The sequence below is a fragment of the Scyliorhinus torazame genome, chromosome 2 (genome assembly GCF_047496885.1).
Source record: "Scyliorhinus torazame isolate Kashiwa2021f chromosome 2, sScyTor2.1, whole genome shotgun sequence".
Taxonomy (NCBI): domain Eukaryota; kingdom Metazoa; phylum Chordata; class Chondrichthyes; order Carcharhiniformes; family Scyliorhinidae; genus Scyliorhinus; species Scyliorhinus torazame.
Genome location: NC_092708.1, coordinates 270,488,208 through 270,504,183, shown reverse-complemented (window position 1 = coordinate 270,504,183; position 15,976 = coordinate 270,488,208). Strand labels below are relative to the sequence as shown.

General features: G+C 47.6%; 1 protein-coding gene and 1 non-coding gene across 2 annotated transcripts in view; one reads left to right on the top strand and one right to left on the bottom strand.

Annotated features, from left to right (window-relative positions):
- plekhd1 (pleckstrin homology domain containing, family D (with coiled-coil domains) member 1) overlaps nucleotides 1-15,976 on the top strand; it is a 154,699-nt gene that overhangs the window by 26,918 nt on the left and 111,805 nt on the right. The window lies entirely within an intron of this gene.
- LOC140408072 (U2 spliceosomal RNA) lies at nucleotides 15,490-15,683 on the bottom strand. The gene has a single exon (XR_011940006.1). It is a non-coding gene; the product is annotated as a U2 spliceosomal RNA (small nuclear RNA).

Below are 15,976 nucleotides of genomic sequence, written 5' to 3'. Positions count from 1 at the left end.
TAAGCCTAAACAATGAATCAGAAGCCTAAAGCACAATTATACAGAAGATAATTAAACCTGTGCTGGCACGATCACCTCCATTTTCCTTTTATTCTCTGTGTGTCCTTTTTTGACAAAGCATTATAGAGAATGTATAGCACTGAAGCAGGCCATTTGGCCCAACTGGTCTATGACTGTGTTTATTTTCCACACAACCCTCTTCCCACCCTATTTCATCTAACTCGACAAACATAACCCCCTGTCCCTTTCTTACTCGTGTTTATTCAGCTTCCCCATAAATGCTGCTCCGCTACTCGCCTACCTAACTACTCCTTGGTAGTGAATTCCACCTTCTCGCTATTCCCCAAGTCAGGAAGCCTGAGATTCCAGTGCTGTACTGAGGTAGTTCTGCACTGTTAGAACTCTCACCTGCCCTCACAGTCAGATGTAAAAGATCCCATGATAGTGTTGCAACCACCTTGCGGGCAAAGGACTATGCTCTATACGATTCCCCCTTTCACCTCAGAGTATGAACTCCCCAGGCAATTGGGGGTGGGGTTTCCCTTTAACAAGGGGGGAACCTCTCAGTATATAAACTCTGGCCTGGGTGCAGGTCAGGGAGGATGACCCTTCGGGGAGAGGAGTTGTGGCTTTGTGATTTTGTGTATACCATTATAAACCTTTGTTCATTCCTATCCTACTGTGTGTTCTTGTGTCTCTTCCATTGGATTCCAGCTGGCAATGCCAGGGTGCCAGGCTGGTAGTGCCAGGGTGGCACCAGCAGTGCCGGATGCCACCCTGCCCAGAGGGCAAGCACCTGAGGGCCTCCAAACTCCTGAGAGGTCCCCACAGCTGCCGTTCCGTCTGGTCCCAATTTGTGGAGACCGCCCGAGGTCTCCAAGGCGAAGGAGTTAGATTCCAATACCTCAGTTACCTCAGGGAACTGCATATTAGAGGGAGAGTAGCTGTTTCACTCATATGCAGATTTACCAAAAAATTATCCCGCCCACAATGTGTGGGCTTCACATCGCGACGTTCCACAAGATCACGTTCGATCTTGCGACGCATAGCAAGCCAGGTGGATCCCAGGAGTGGGGTCTCGCGTCATTTACCAGCCACGTTGCGCTGTGGTGTGCTGTTTTTCAGGGCAGCTGGCCAGTAGATCACACCCCAAATATATCATGAAACTAAAGCAGCAGATTGCAATTTACTCAGATGTAATGATTTGAATGTCAGGCTAAAAGAGTCTGATGAGCCCAGGATATTCTTTCCTGAGGCGTGTCTGTGAGCAGCAAGGCCAGTATCCCAAATTGTCTTTCAGGGCAATGGGAAGGTGTGAATAATGGTATTGTCACTAGACTAATAACACAAGAGAGCCAGGGTGATGCTCTAGGAACCTGGGTTCAAATCCCAACATGGCAAACGGGGAATTTGAATTCAATAAATACCTGGAATTAAAAGTCTGTCGATTACCATGAAACCATTGTTGATTGTCGTAAAAATCCATCAGGTTTACTAATGCCCTTTAGGGAAGGAAATCTATCCATCTTCACTCTGGTCTGGCGTACATGTAACTCCAGCAATATGACTACCTCTTAAATGCCGTCTGAAATGGCATTCAGTGTGATGGAAGACTCCGTCACCACCTCCATCTCAAGGGCAATTAGGGATGGACATTAAATGCCCACATCTTAAATGAATTTTAAAAATGGTGGCACTGAGCTTCCTTCTTGCACTGCTTGCAGTGTATGTGGTGTAGATACACCCACAGTGCTCTTATGGAGGGATTTTGACTCCGTGACAGTGAAGGAATGACTATGTCGTTCCAGGCCAGAATGGTACTTGACTTGGTGGCTGTCATGATAAGCAGGCACACACATAATGATATACAGACAAGCAGCTAATCGACACAGAGAACAGGACATGACCAATAAGCAGGCAGGACACTCAGGGGTGGGATCTGATTATAAAAGACACGAGGCAAGCAAACTCCGCCTCTTTCCACTGATTAACATCTTGAGAGTCAATCAAGGGTGTTGTTACAATCTCACACCTCCACCACGTGGCTAAGAGCGAGTCTGGTTCAGTCAGACAGAGTAACCACACTTAAGTTAGCAGAGAGTTGAACTCACAGAGAACTGTGCTAACTGTGCTATTAGTTAAATAAACCTGATTGAACTAACTTCAAGGTCTGGAGTATCTTTCTGATCTAAGCTGCATCCAGTTGCAGCCAGTTTTATACCAGTGTACATAACACGACATGATACCAGGAGACTACTAATTTAAGGTGGCTTACCTCAGTCCGTTCCGTGATGACCAGCAAATGTATCCCGGCACCATGGAGAAGATTCAGGCTCCTCACCAGCTCAGGACCTCCGGCAATCTCGATGCCAACTGGCGGATATTCAAGCAAAAGTTTCTGCTGCACATCGAAGCCTCAGACCTCGAAGGTGCGTCTGATGCAAGAAAGATCGCGCTTCTCCTCTCAACAGCGGGTGATCAAGCCATCGAACTCTTCAACTCTTTTAATTTCACCGAAGGCCAGGGCCAGTCAAAGTTTCAGACCATCCTGGACAAGTTCGATAGTCACTGTGAAGTGGACACCAATGAAATCTTCGAGCGCTACATATTCAATAACGTCTTCAACGTAAAGATGAATCTTTCAATGCCTTCTCAACTAGCCTCCGCCGGCTAGCGCTGTCCTGCAACTTTGGTGATATTGCTGACTCCATGATCGGAGACCAAATCGTGTTTGGAGTTCACTCTGATCCTCTGAGAGAGCAGCTCTTAAAAATCAAGCATATGACCCTGCCAGTCACGATTGAAACATGTACAGTGCATGAGCACACACAAAATCGGTATTCCCAATACAAATCGGCTGAAAATGAGAAACCTGCCTCCCATGAGGCAGTGAGTGTGCAAGCCATCGCCCGGATGCAGCGCCTCAGCATTGAAGACAGTGGCCATCTTGCGCGCTTTTCCCGGAGTCCCGCGCATGCGCGATGCGAACAGGATAACGAAGCGGCCGACACCCACACTGTGCAGGTGCAGACGTCTGCCGACCGCACTGCGCATGTGCGACGGCGTACACCACGTCATGATACCGACGTCATGACGTGCCCGAACTGTGGCAACGCCCACTTAAAGGGACACTGCCCTGCAAGAGGCAAGCGATGTTTAAACTGCAGGAAGCCTGGACACTATGCAGCCTTGTGCAGGTCTGCACCACCAGTCAGAGGCCAGCACTCCCAATTCCAACGATGGCGCTTCCAGAATTTGCAACAGCGATTACAGGATTCTGATCCTGGCAGTACAACGGATCCAGAGGGCGAGTGCCTGGAGTCCGCCTACCGAGTGGGCATCATTACCATACGTGAACATGCCACACCTAACTCATCTCGCATTCAGTCCATCCTCGCTGTGGATTCGGAGGATGAATGGCGTGCGGTGATGCAGGTCAACCGCTGCTCCATCCAGTTCAAGCTGGGCACAGGTGCTTCTGCCAACCTCCTCTCACAGGCAGACTTCAAACGCATCAAGATGCCCCCCCCCCAAGGTCCTTCCAGCAGCCTGCCAGCTCCTGGACTATAGCGGTAATGCCATCATGACACTGGGGTCCTGCCATTTACTCGTCTCCAACCGGAGTACCCATGAACGGTTACGTTTTGAAATTGTCAGGCCGGACAGGGCATCCCTACTGGGCGCGCATGCCTGCAAAAAGCTAAACCTGGTGCAGTGGGTTTATTCAACGACATCCTCCAACGTGGATCTTCAAGCCGGCATTGACGACATCCTCGCTCAGTATCCAGATATGCTTGACAGGATGGGCACTTTGCCATATCAGTACAAGATCCTACTGCGACCTGTTCCAAGCCAGTGGTCCATGCACCACGCTGGGTTCCGGCTCTGCTGAAGGAGCGCCTGAAGGAACAGCTCGAGGAGCTGCAGCAGCAAGGGATCATTTCCAGGGTAACCGAACCGACTGACTGGGTCAGCTCGATGGTGGTGGTTAAAAAACGCTCTGGAGACCTGCGCATCTGCATTCCCGCACCAGCCTCCCCGAACAGGCGCCGGAATGTGGCGACTAGGGGCTTTTCACAGTAACTTAATTTGAAGCCTACTTGTGACAAGCGATTTTCATTTCATTTGATCCCAAGGATCTCAACCTGAATATAATGCATGAACACTACCCTATCCCGAAGTGGGAGGAACTCACCAGTGAGATGGCACATGCACGGTTTTTCACGAAGTTGTTAGATGCGTCACATGAATTCTGGCAAATCCAGCTGGATGAGTCCCGCAGAAGGCTCTGCACCTTCAACACATCGTTTGGCAGGTACTGCTATAACCATATGCTATTCGGCATCGGAGATATTTCATCGCATCATGGAGCAGATGATGGAGGGCATCGAAGGGGTTTGTGTGTATGTGGACGACGTCATCATATGGTCCACGCCCCTGAGGAGCATGTTTCCCATCACCAGCAGGTATTCTGCCGTGTCCACGCCAATGGCCCGAAGCTGAACAGGGACAAATGATGCTTTGGCATGTCGACACTCAAGTTCCTAGGAGACCAGATCTCTCAGCAGGGCGTGTGCCACGACACAGACAAGGTCAAGGCCATCGCAGCCATGAAGGTCGCGGAAGACAAGAAGGCGGTATTGCGCTTCCTGGGCATGGTCAATTTTCTGGGCAAGTTCATCCCAAACATGGCCTCACACACCACGGCCTTACGAAACCTAGTGAAGAAGTCCACTGCCTTCGAGTGGAAGGCGGCCCATCAGGCAGAGTGGTTGGAGCTGAAAACCAAGCTCACCACTGCATCCGTATTGGCATTTTTCGACCCAGACAGGGAAACGAAAATCTCGACGGATGCGAGCCAGGATGGCATCGGTGCGGTCCTGTTGCAATGCGATGCCACTTCATCCTGGGCACCGGTTGCCTGCACATCAAGGGCAATGGCTGCCACTGAACAAAGGTATGCACAAATCGAGAAGGAATGCCTGGGCCTTCTCACTGGCATTCTCAAGTTTCACGACTATGTCTATGGCTTGCCAACATTCACAGTCGAGACGGATCACAGGCCCCTGGTCCACATTATCCAGAAGGACCTTAATGACATGTAGCCTCGGTTGCAGCGCATCCTCCTCAAACTCAGAAGGTAAGACTTTGACCTGGCCTACACACCTGGCAAGGAGTTCATCATTGCCGATACACTGTCCCGCTCCATCACCGTGCCTAGTGGACCACTGAACGTAATCCGGCAAATTGAGTCACTGGTTGAGTCACAGGTGCAGCTGTGTGCTAGCACCCTCCCGGCATCTGATGGGAAGGTGATTCGTATCCGTGAGGAGACAGCCAAAGACCCCCTCTTGCAGCGTGTTATGCAAAACCTAGCCAATGGCTGGCAAAAAGGGCAGTGCCCTCAATTTTTCAATGTAAAGGACGACCTGTCGGTGGTTGATGGTATCCTCCTCAAACTGGACTGGATTGTAATTCCACACAGTCTCCAGAGCTTGGTGCCCCGTCAAATCCATGAGGGCCATCTGGGGGTGGAAAAATGTAGACGCAGAGCCAGGCAGGCTGTATACTGGCCCGGGATCAGCCAGGACATCGCGAACATGGTCCTTAACTGTGCGACGTGTCAACGCTTCCAGCCAGCGCAGAGTAAGGAGACACTTCAGCAGCATGAAATCAAAACCTCTCCGTGGTCCAAGGTTGGCATCGACCTCTTTCATGCAAATGGTCGTGATTACGTGTTAATCATTGATTACTTTTCCAATTACCCTGAAGTCGTGAAGCTCTCAGACCTCACATTTCGGACCGTCATCAGGGCCTGTAAGGAGGCGTTCTCCAGGCATGGTATCCCACTCACTGTCATGAGTGACAATGGCCCGTGCTTCAGCAGCCATGAATGGTCTCTGTTTGCCCAGTCATATCAGTTCAAACACGTCACTTCCAGCCCACACTATCCGCAGTCAAACAGAAAAGTTGGGAAAGGGGTGCACATAGTGAAGCAGCTCCTGCAAGGCCGCGGATTCTGCGTGTGACATTCACCTTGCGCTGCTTGCGAACAGGGCGGCCCCACTGTCCACTGGCATGTCGCCGGCTCAACTCCTGATGAACAGGGACCTGTGAACGACACTTTCAGCCACACACGTGCCCATCCTAGATCACCTCCCGGTGCTGCAGAAGGTACAGCAACTCCAAGACCGGCGAAAACAGGGATATGATGCTCATGTCACCGATTTTCCCGTGTTATCCCCGTCCGACACTGTTCGGGTCAAGATCCCTGATGGGGGCTGATCAGCTCCAGCTGTTGTTGTTCGACAGGCTGCCCCCCGCTCGTATGTTGTGTGTCTGGCTAAAAGTTGTGTTGTGCGACGAAACAGACGGGCACTGCGCAAAGTTGCCTCCCCATTCTTCTCCGTTTCCTTCTGTTGTTTTGCCACCTCCTGATACCTCTACTCACAAGGCCACCAGTCAGGCTTCAATCCCGCCCATCAAGGCCCTGTTGTCCCCACCACCACCTCTCCGGCGGTCGACCAGGATCAGACGCAAGCCACAGAGACTGGACTTATGAACATTTGTTCTGTTTGCTATGTTCTGTGTCCTCGCATTAGACAGCTGTTTTCACATGTACATATGTTCACATCCACTGCATGTATATATGTTAATATTGGCCTATTCTTGTAAACACGTTCACGTATGTCATCCAAACAGGACATGACCAATAAGCAGGCAGGACACTCGGGTGGGATCTGACAATAAAAAACACGAGGCACTCACACTCCGCCTCTTTCCACTGATGAACATCTTGAGAGTCAGTCAAGGGTGTTACAATCTCACACCTCCACCACGTGGCTAAGAGCTAGTCTGGTTCAGTCAGACAGAGTAACCACACTTAAGTTAGCAGAGAGTTGAACTCACAGAGAACTGTGCTATTAGTTAAATAAACCTGATTGAACTAACTTCAAGGTCTGGAGTATCTTTCTGATCTAAGTTGCAGCCAGTGTTAGACCAGTGTACCTAACACAACAGTGGCAACTTGCAGGTGGTGGTATTTCTATTGTGTCTGCTTTCCTTGACCTTCTGGCTGTTAATGATTATGGGTTTGGAAGGTGCTGTTGAAGGAGCTTTGATGAGTTGCAGCCCATCTTGTACCACAGTGAGCTGATTTTAAGGTAGTAAACGGAATGCCGATCACAAGGGTTGCTTCGTTCTGGATAGGGTCGAGCTTCTGGAATGTTGTTGGAGCTGCACTCATCCAGGCAAGTGAAATGAAATGAAATGAAAATCGCTTATTGTCACAAGTAGGCTTCAAATGAAGTTACTGTGAAAAGCCCTTAGTCGCCACATTCCGGTGCCTGTTCGGGGCGGCTGGTACGGGAATTGAACCGTGCTGCTGGCCTGCCTTGGTCTGCTTTAAAAGCCAGCGATTTAGCCCAGTGTGCTAAACCAGCCCCTATAATAATAATCACTTATTGTCACAAGTAGGCTTCAATGAAGTTACTGTGAAAAGCCCCTAGTCGCCACATTCCGGCGCCTGTTCGGGGAGGCCAGTACGGGAATTGAACCCACGCTGCTGCCTTGTTCTGCATTACAAGCCAGCTGTTTAATCCAGTGTGCTAAACCAGCCCCTTGGACAGTATTCCATCACATTTCTGATTTATTCTTAATAGATGGTGGACATGGTTTGGGGAGTCAGGAGGTGAGTTACTTGCCATAGAATTCCCAGCTTCTGACCTGCTCTTGTAGCCATAGTATTTACATGGCTGGTTGAGTAAAGTTTCTGATCAATGATAAACCCCAGGATGTTGATATTATGGATTTAAGTGAAGGTAATGTGTTGAATATCAAGGAGAGATGGTTAGATGTTGGAGATGATCATAACATGGCACTTTTGTGATGCAAATGTTACTTGCAACTTACCTGCCAAAGCTGTCCAGTTGCTGCATATGGGCATGGACTGCTTCAGTAACTGAGGAGTCAGTGTAACCATCAGTGGACATCCCCACCTCTGATGAAGCAGCTGAAGATGGTTGAGCCTATCACTACCCTGAGGAAATCCTGTAGTGACGTCCTGGGACTGAAATGATTGGCCTCTGACAACCACAACCAATTCCTTTGTGCCAAGTATGACTCCAACCAGTGGAGAGCTTTCTTCCTGATTCCCATTGACTTCAGTCTTGCTAAGGCTCCTTGATGCCAGACTAGGTCAAATGCTGCCTTGATGTCAAGAGCAGTCACTCTCACCTCACCTCTGGCATTCAACTCTTTTGTCCACGTTTGAACCGAGGCTGTAGTGAGGTCAGGAGTTGAGTGACTCAAGCAGAGCAATGGCAAACAATTTCTTGGTGAGTAAATCTCATTTGAAAGCACTGTCAATGCATTTTCCATTACTCTGCTGAAGAGTGATTAAATACATCACAGGACATGGGATATGATGTGTCCTGGATAATATATTAATATACCATGGGGATATAGAATTTTATTGTAACAGAAACTTCTCTACCTAAGGTGAAGGCATTAAATATGACTTTACTGAACATAATCAGCAAAACGCAGCAACTCCTTAAAACATCAAAGTAATTTATCTTAAAGAATTAGACTTCAGAAGTCTGCCTTTAAATGAGTGAGCCAATACATTATAATCAATCGATGGCTTTAATCAGGACACTGTGACGTCTAACTGCAGCAAGAGGCTAAGGGGTCAATCAACATTCGCACATCTCCCTGTTGCGCTACTGAGCAAAAACTCCAAAGGTGGAAAGCTTATTCATTTTTCCTGTTTAATATGATTTTCTATAAATAGAAATCTGCTGTAAATGTAGTACTAGTGTTCATCTCTTTGACCTTGTATTTTCACCGTTCTCATCAAAGCTCCAGTACTGCAGCATCAGGGACAATACTTTTTGGATTGGCTTGTTATTGAAATATTGGAAATTTGCAGCACAGAAGGAGGTCATTCAGCCCATCATATCTGTAAAAGGCTACCTGTCCTATTTGCCTTTTCCAGCTTTTGGTTCACAGCCCTGTAGATTGTGGCACTTCAAGTGAATATCCAAGTATTGTTTGAAATGCATTGAGGGTTCCTGCCCCTGCCACCCTTGTCCATGTTTGAACCAAGGCTGTAGTGAGGTCAGGAGCTACGTGAGCCCAGCAAAGCCCAAGCTGAACAATGGCAACCAGTTTCTTGCTGAGTAAGTCACATTTGATGGCACTTGTCAATTGCATTTTCCATTACTCTGGAACTCATGGTTCCAGATCTCCGTGATCCTATGATTACACATATAAACATACAAATTAGGAGCAGACCATTCAGTCTTTTCAGCCTGCACCATCATTCAATAAGATCTTGGCTGATTTGAATGTGACCTCAACCCCACATTACGCCTAACCCCTGACGACCGTTGATTCCTTCTGAGTGAAAAGAATTATCCTCCACTTCCCTTTCATCCTTCAGCCAATTACTTTAAATCTGTGTTCCCTGGTTATTGACCTCTGCTAAAGGGAATAAATAGGTCCTTCCTATTCATTCTATCTAGGACCCGTATCATTTTCTTCACCTCAATTAAATCTCCCCTCAGTGAAAAATACAATCTCCGCCTACTCAATCTTTTTTCAAAGTTAAATGGCTCCGTTCTTGGCAACATCCTCACAAATCTGCTCTGTATTCTCTCTGATGCAAGCACATCCTCCCAGTGATGTGATGAGCTGAATTGTACACTGTGGTGTATTGTGCTTTAGCTGTGGCTGAACTCGTCTTTTATACAGTTCTAGCATAATCTTGCTCTATGCCTCAGCCAGTAAAGTATCCTGGATGGCTTATTAACCACCTTATCTACTTGTTCAGCTACCTCCAGTGACCTCCAACGTCTCTCTGTTCCTCTACATTTCTCAGTATCCTATTATTTACTGTGAATTCCCTTACTTATTTGTCCTCCAGGAGAAATCCTGAACCCTGGCACCCGGCAGGCAGCACAACCTGGTTGCGGCTGCTGCAGAGAACAATATCTATCTCCCTGATTATATTGTACATTTTCACCACCACATTCCTTTTCACTCTTCCCTCTTAACTGGCTTCCTTCACCATGACAGTGTAATCAACCTGTCCATCCAACTTACAGCCTTTGTTTTCGGGGAGTGAGAACCTTGTTGCTATTGTCCTGCAATGTCTGTAGCTCAGACTCCAGCTCAGTAATTATGAACCAAAGTTGCACAAGCTGCTGACACTTATCAAGTGATAGGGTTGTCCAGGGCTGTAATGCTCTCCACAAACTCGTGTGCCACACTCACAGCATACTGCCTGCCCTGCCATGCCTTGTTTTATATATATTTAATCATTTTGAGGTTTTCATTAACTCAATGAGTGCAGTATCGCCCACACACTGATGTACGAAGGAACCAGACCCAGACCCAGGGGTCAGTGGGGTGTTGAGCAGCGACATGTAAAGGCATGAAGACAGCTCCGAGCCTGTATCGCTTACTGCACATGTGTAAATAGGTCGGGTAGTCACTAAAGATTTGCTGTTAACTGGCTGAAGACTATAAAGACTTATTTAAGAGACACTTCTGCAACCAACACCCTCCCAATTCTAAGGGCCATAAATATAACACAGTCACTAATAAAGCAATAAGGAATTCAGGAGATAAAAACAGGAAATGCTGGATAAACTCAACGGGTCTGGCAGCACATGTAGAGGGGGAAACAGTTGATGTGCTGAGTCTATATGACTTCCATGGAACAGGAATTCAGGAGAAATCTCTTCACCCAGAGAATGTTTATAATGTGGAACTCGCCACGCCAATAATTGAGGCGATTATCAGCGATGCATTTAAGAGGAAGCTGGGTAGATACATGAGGGAAAAGGGAATAGAAGGATGGGGTAGGATGAGAGGAGGTTCGTGTGGAGCATAAACACAGGCATAAATCAGTATTTGCTAGTTTCTTACCCCCAGAAAGAGCACACGGCCTGTTTCTATGGAGTAAGCAACTATAAAATACTGAACAACCCAGTTCTGGTGGCTGGTAAATATTTAACTGTGTGAAAAATCAGAATAGTGTTTGTTGAACACCAGAAATGGCATGGTGAAATTCAGTTGCTAGCATCACTGAGTTCCCTACCCCAGGCGAGATGCTCTTTGGACCAGCACAGGAACAGCCAATCTGCTCCAGGCACCTCCTGAACAAAGTCATCACTGCATCAAGCTCAGAAATCCAGTGCCAGATTCAGAATTGAACTCGTGGAGAGAAACTAGAAACAGTGTCTTGGTGGGTAGCCTGGGGTGAATCAACCAGAACTAGGGAGTAAATGGAGTGACATGGAGCTTCATGTGTCCAACTCCTCCAACTACCTGTCATAAGAGGCAATGTTAAAACCTTTGATTTTAACATTACTCAATGCTGAATGGCAAGTGCTGTCGGGTACTGGTTGCAGTCAAACATGCCCTTCAAAACAAAGTTTTAGATTGGTTATGAGTATAACGATTACTCAGAGATCACTGAACACCTCTTTAGGCTGCATCAGCAATGCGGTTAATGCCAGAGAAAAGTTAGACTGACACCCCAATGGGGTAGCACAAACTGATAAGAACTGTAACCTAGATGGAGACTAAACAAGGAGGAGCAGCTAGCTACCTTCAGATTAATCTAATGCTCAGCTGCTGTCCTTCAGCAAAATGTCAGCCAAGAACACATTCAAGGTTGGAGAAGCTCTTTGCCTCCAATAAGAAAACAAGCAACAATTTTTTTTACAAACTGTTGGACAGCAGGCTCAAGTGCTGAGCGAAGTAATCAACCTCGAATACTGAGCCAACTCATCACACTAAAAATGCCAGAGAGCGACAGTAAAAATCCCGCCAATTGCAAATTTGCTTATCCACGCAAAACTGAGCCAACTCATCACGCTAAAAATGCCAGAGAGCGACAGTAAAAATCCCGCCAATTGCAAATTTGTTTATCCACGCAAAACATTATGTCGACCATTTGTCGGTCGAATGTTCGTTTATCTGCAGCTTTCAGACATAAAAATGGAAGAAAAGTTGGAGAATATGTCATAAAATAGAAATAGCATCTAAATGAATAATGAAAAATTGATCCGGAACATGTTCATGGGAAGTACACTGGACTAGAAGGTGCACGCTGCACGTTATCTGCTATGTTGCTTACCTGAGTGTATACTTGAGTGAGTGTTCAGAACTGTTATGATTTCACTTGTATCTGCAGTATGATATCAGGGCAATCTTTAAGTCACCATTATTGAGAAATGAGTTAATCTGAACCAAGCAATAAATGTCCTTGAAAAATGATGATACTTACTGAAAAAGTGGAAATGTTAGATAGGTTGAAAAGCAGCACTATAAAACAACTAAAATAGTTCTACCATGTTGGCCAGGGAATATAGGGCACAATTTATTGGCTGAGTCCCGTGGAATTGGGATAGGTCATGGCTGGTAGACCCCGCAATCGGCCTCTTCCCGGATCCCAGACTGTCATTATGCCTCGTGGGATCTAACCAGATTTCAAGAGATGTCGTGATCTGGATACCACCCACAATAGGCGGGACCTAGACTTGATTGATTAATTGATTGATTTGATTTATTATCACATGTACTGGAGTTCAGTGAAAAGTATTTTTCTGCGGCCGAGGGAACGTACACAGTTCGTACATAGTAGACACAAGAATAATCAACAGAGTGCATTGACAAATGGTACATCGACAAACAGTGATTGGTTACAGTGCGGAACAAGGGGCCAAACAAAGCAAATACATGAGCAAGAGCAGCATAGGGCGTCGTGAATAGTGCTCTTACAGGGAACAGATCAGTCCAAGGAGGAGTCGTTGAGGAGTCTTGTAGCTGTGGGGAAGAAGCTGTTCCTATGTCTGGATGTGCGGGTCTTCAGACGTCCGTACCTTCTGCCGGATGGAAGGGTCTGGAAGAAGGCAATGCCTGGGTGGGAGGGGTCTCTGATAATGCTGTCTGCCTTCCTGAAGCAGCGAGAGGTGTATACAGCATCAATGTGGGGGTGGCACGCTTGTGTGACTCGCATTACTATGTCCATGCCGGATTGAAGGGCCGCCCGGCATCTACCGGCCTCATCGTGGAGACCCCAGATGGTGCCATTTAGCACCTATAATGTTAATGAATCTACACTTTGGTACATTAGGTACCTTCAATTAAACCTCCACCTACTTCACCTCTAAGCCCATTACGTGCTGCTGGAGAGTCTAATAATAAGGGTAAGTGTACTTGTCTTATATTGTTAAACAGCAGGAGTCTTTTTATTTTTATTAAAAACATTGGGCGGGAACCTGTGTCAGATTTCTGATGCGGCACGCTCCTGGGAATTTCTGTCACACCAGCCAGCCAATGGTGTTTCCCATTGTGGGCAACCCCACGCTGTCGGGAAATCCCCGGGCTGCCGGCGCAACAGAGAATCCCGACAGCGGAGAATCCAGCCCATTGTTTTCTTGCCTTTTACTTTCTGTACATATCAAGTTTTTGGATGGTTGGAACCGATCAAGTTGACTCCCATTATCAAGTACGTTCACTTTTACAAATTCGACATTTCGAGGTTTTCCAAGGATGTAATTGTTGTGAAGAATGGGATTTTACTGCACTCCTTCATTGAGGAACACACTTCTGCTGTACTTTAATGCATTTGGACACAGTTGAAGTAAATATTTTTTCTTGCTATTACAGACTGTGTAGAGGCAATAAGCCAACAGTTTTGTCCTCATCCCTGGGGAAATTACTGCTGTGTTCGGAGCATAGCTGAACATTGTTTAGTGCGGAGTTTTGGTTGGTACTGAGTCCAGCCATTATGTCAGGCCACCAGTTTCCAGGTACAGGTAGGGCACGAGGAGTAGGAATGATGCAGATATATGTCCAGAGGTTTCAGGTCTGATTGTTCCAAACAAAGATGGGTGGGTGATGGTGTTATTGGAGCATAGTATTTTTGGGGTGCCATTAGTATTATTGGTGGGGAAGGGAGATGCTGACTATATAGTCCTTGGACCCTAGGAACAGGAGTAGCAGAAGGCAACTCCCTATTACTTTCTCTTTTTTAAAATCAAATATATTTATTAAAGTTTTTTAACACAATTTTTCTCCCTTACAAACAATAACCCCCCCCCCCCCCCCCCCCCCCCCCCCCGTAACAAAACAAAACCGAGAAATCGCGCAGAGCAAGATATATACATGGCAAAATGATATATTTACACAGCTTTGTACACTGGCCCTCACCCGTACGTGCCGGTTTCCCCAACCCTTCAGGTTATCTCTTGCTCATCCACCCTCCCAGGCAGTCCCCCCTCTTCCCCCCCCCCCCCCCCCCCAAGGTTGCTGCTGCTGCTGACCGACCTTCCACATCTGTCCTCTACCCCAAAGAACCTACTCAACCTCGCCCCCGTCAAGTGCGCTCTGTGGACCACCTTAAATTGTATCAGGCTGAGCCTGGCACACGAGGAGGAGGAATTAACCCTACCTAGGGCATCAGCCACTATTACTTTCTCAAGGGCAATTGTTAGGGCTGGGCAATAAATGCTGGCTGAGCCAGCGATGCCTAAGAACAAATATGTTTTGAAAATAGGCCCTTCAGCCTGCACCACCGTTTAGTTTCTCATCATTAATTCTCAGGTCAGCATTCATTGCCCATCACTAATTGTGGGTGAGCTTCCTTCTTGAACAGTTGTGGTCCCTGTGGTGTAGGTAAACCCACAGTGCTGTGTGGGAGCGTGTTCCAGGATTTGGATCCCGTGACAGTGAAGGAATGGTAATATAGGACGGAACATCCAAGCTGTTCACGGGATATTGCAGTCCCTCGATGGCGCACAGGTTTCCCGGCGATGAGGAGTGCAGTCAACGGGAAATCCCGTTGTCAATGGCGGAATCAGAATGTCCCGCTGGCAGGTTGCCCGGTAACCAAAAAAGTTCTAAGTGTCATTTTGGGTGAGGTGTTTTCTGTCAACTTTTTGGGTGAGATCCTGACTGGTATCCACCACACTAGAGCGTGATCTATCGGCCGTGTCCCACCCAAACCCCACATGGCTAAGTGAGTTTACAAACCCACTTAGATGTGCTCGTGCTGGATCTAATGGCCACCTGGCATTTACAGGCCTCGTTGTTCAGTACTGGTCCCCACAAACGGGGACCAGGTAGAAGGGTACCAGGAGGGACTCTCAGGTAATTGGAGGCCTCCTGGGTGGTTGGCCTCCAGGTAGGGTAGCACCTTGGCAGTGCCATCTGGGTGCCAGCCTTGCCATACCACAGTGCCCAGGTGGTGCTGGCAGGAAATGTGCAGGACATAAAGATCTCCGGACAACCGTCACGCCCCATGCCCACTCGCAGGCATCAGGCCCCTCCCCATTGTTGGTACCAGTACACCCCCCTCCTCCCACCTCGCTATGGAGTCGCCGAAAGCCATCCTTTCAGATCTCCTCCCTTCATGCCCCGTTCAGGTAACACTCCCAACACTGCCTACCTTTCTTTTTATTTATTTTTTATTACTTCTTCTGAGATACCAAGCCAGGGCTCAAAGTGTGGACAGGGACAAACCCCTAATCCAGCTCCTTGCCTGCTCCAAAAAACAATTCACATTGAATCCAGTTCATGGTCCCCACAAGAGAGACTTAACAGATCTGAGCCAAAAGACAGAGCAGATACTACACTTGATCTTAGCCAAAAGGCCGAGAAGCGATAACACTGCATACCTGGCACTTCCATATTGACAGGGGTAATGCCAGGGCACTGCCCAGACATATCCCACCCACCCAGGGGATCCAATGGCTATTGGTGGCACGGTCAGCACGTCTGGTCTCTGTTTTGGAGACCAGGGGCAGGATTCTCTGTTTGGGAAACTATGGGTTGGATTCTCCGGTCCTGTGGCTAAGTGCCGATGCCAATAGAGGAACCATGGTATTTCACGACGGGAAGATCGACGCAAAACCCTCACTGATTCCGCTACTGGTGAGGGACTAGCACCGGCACCGCG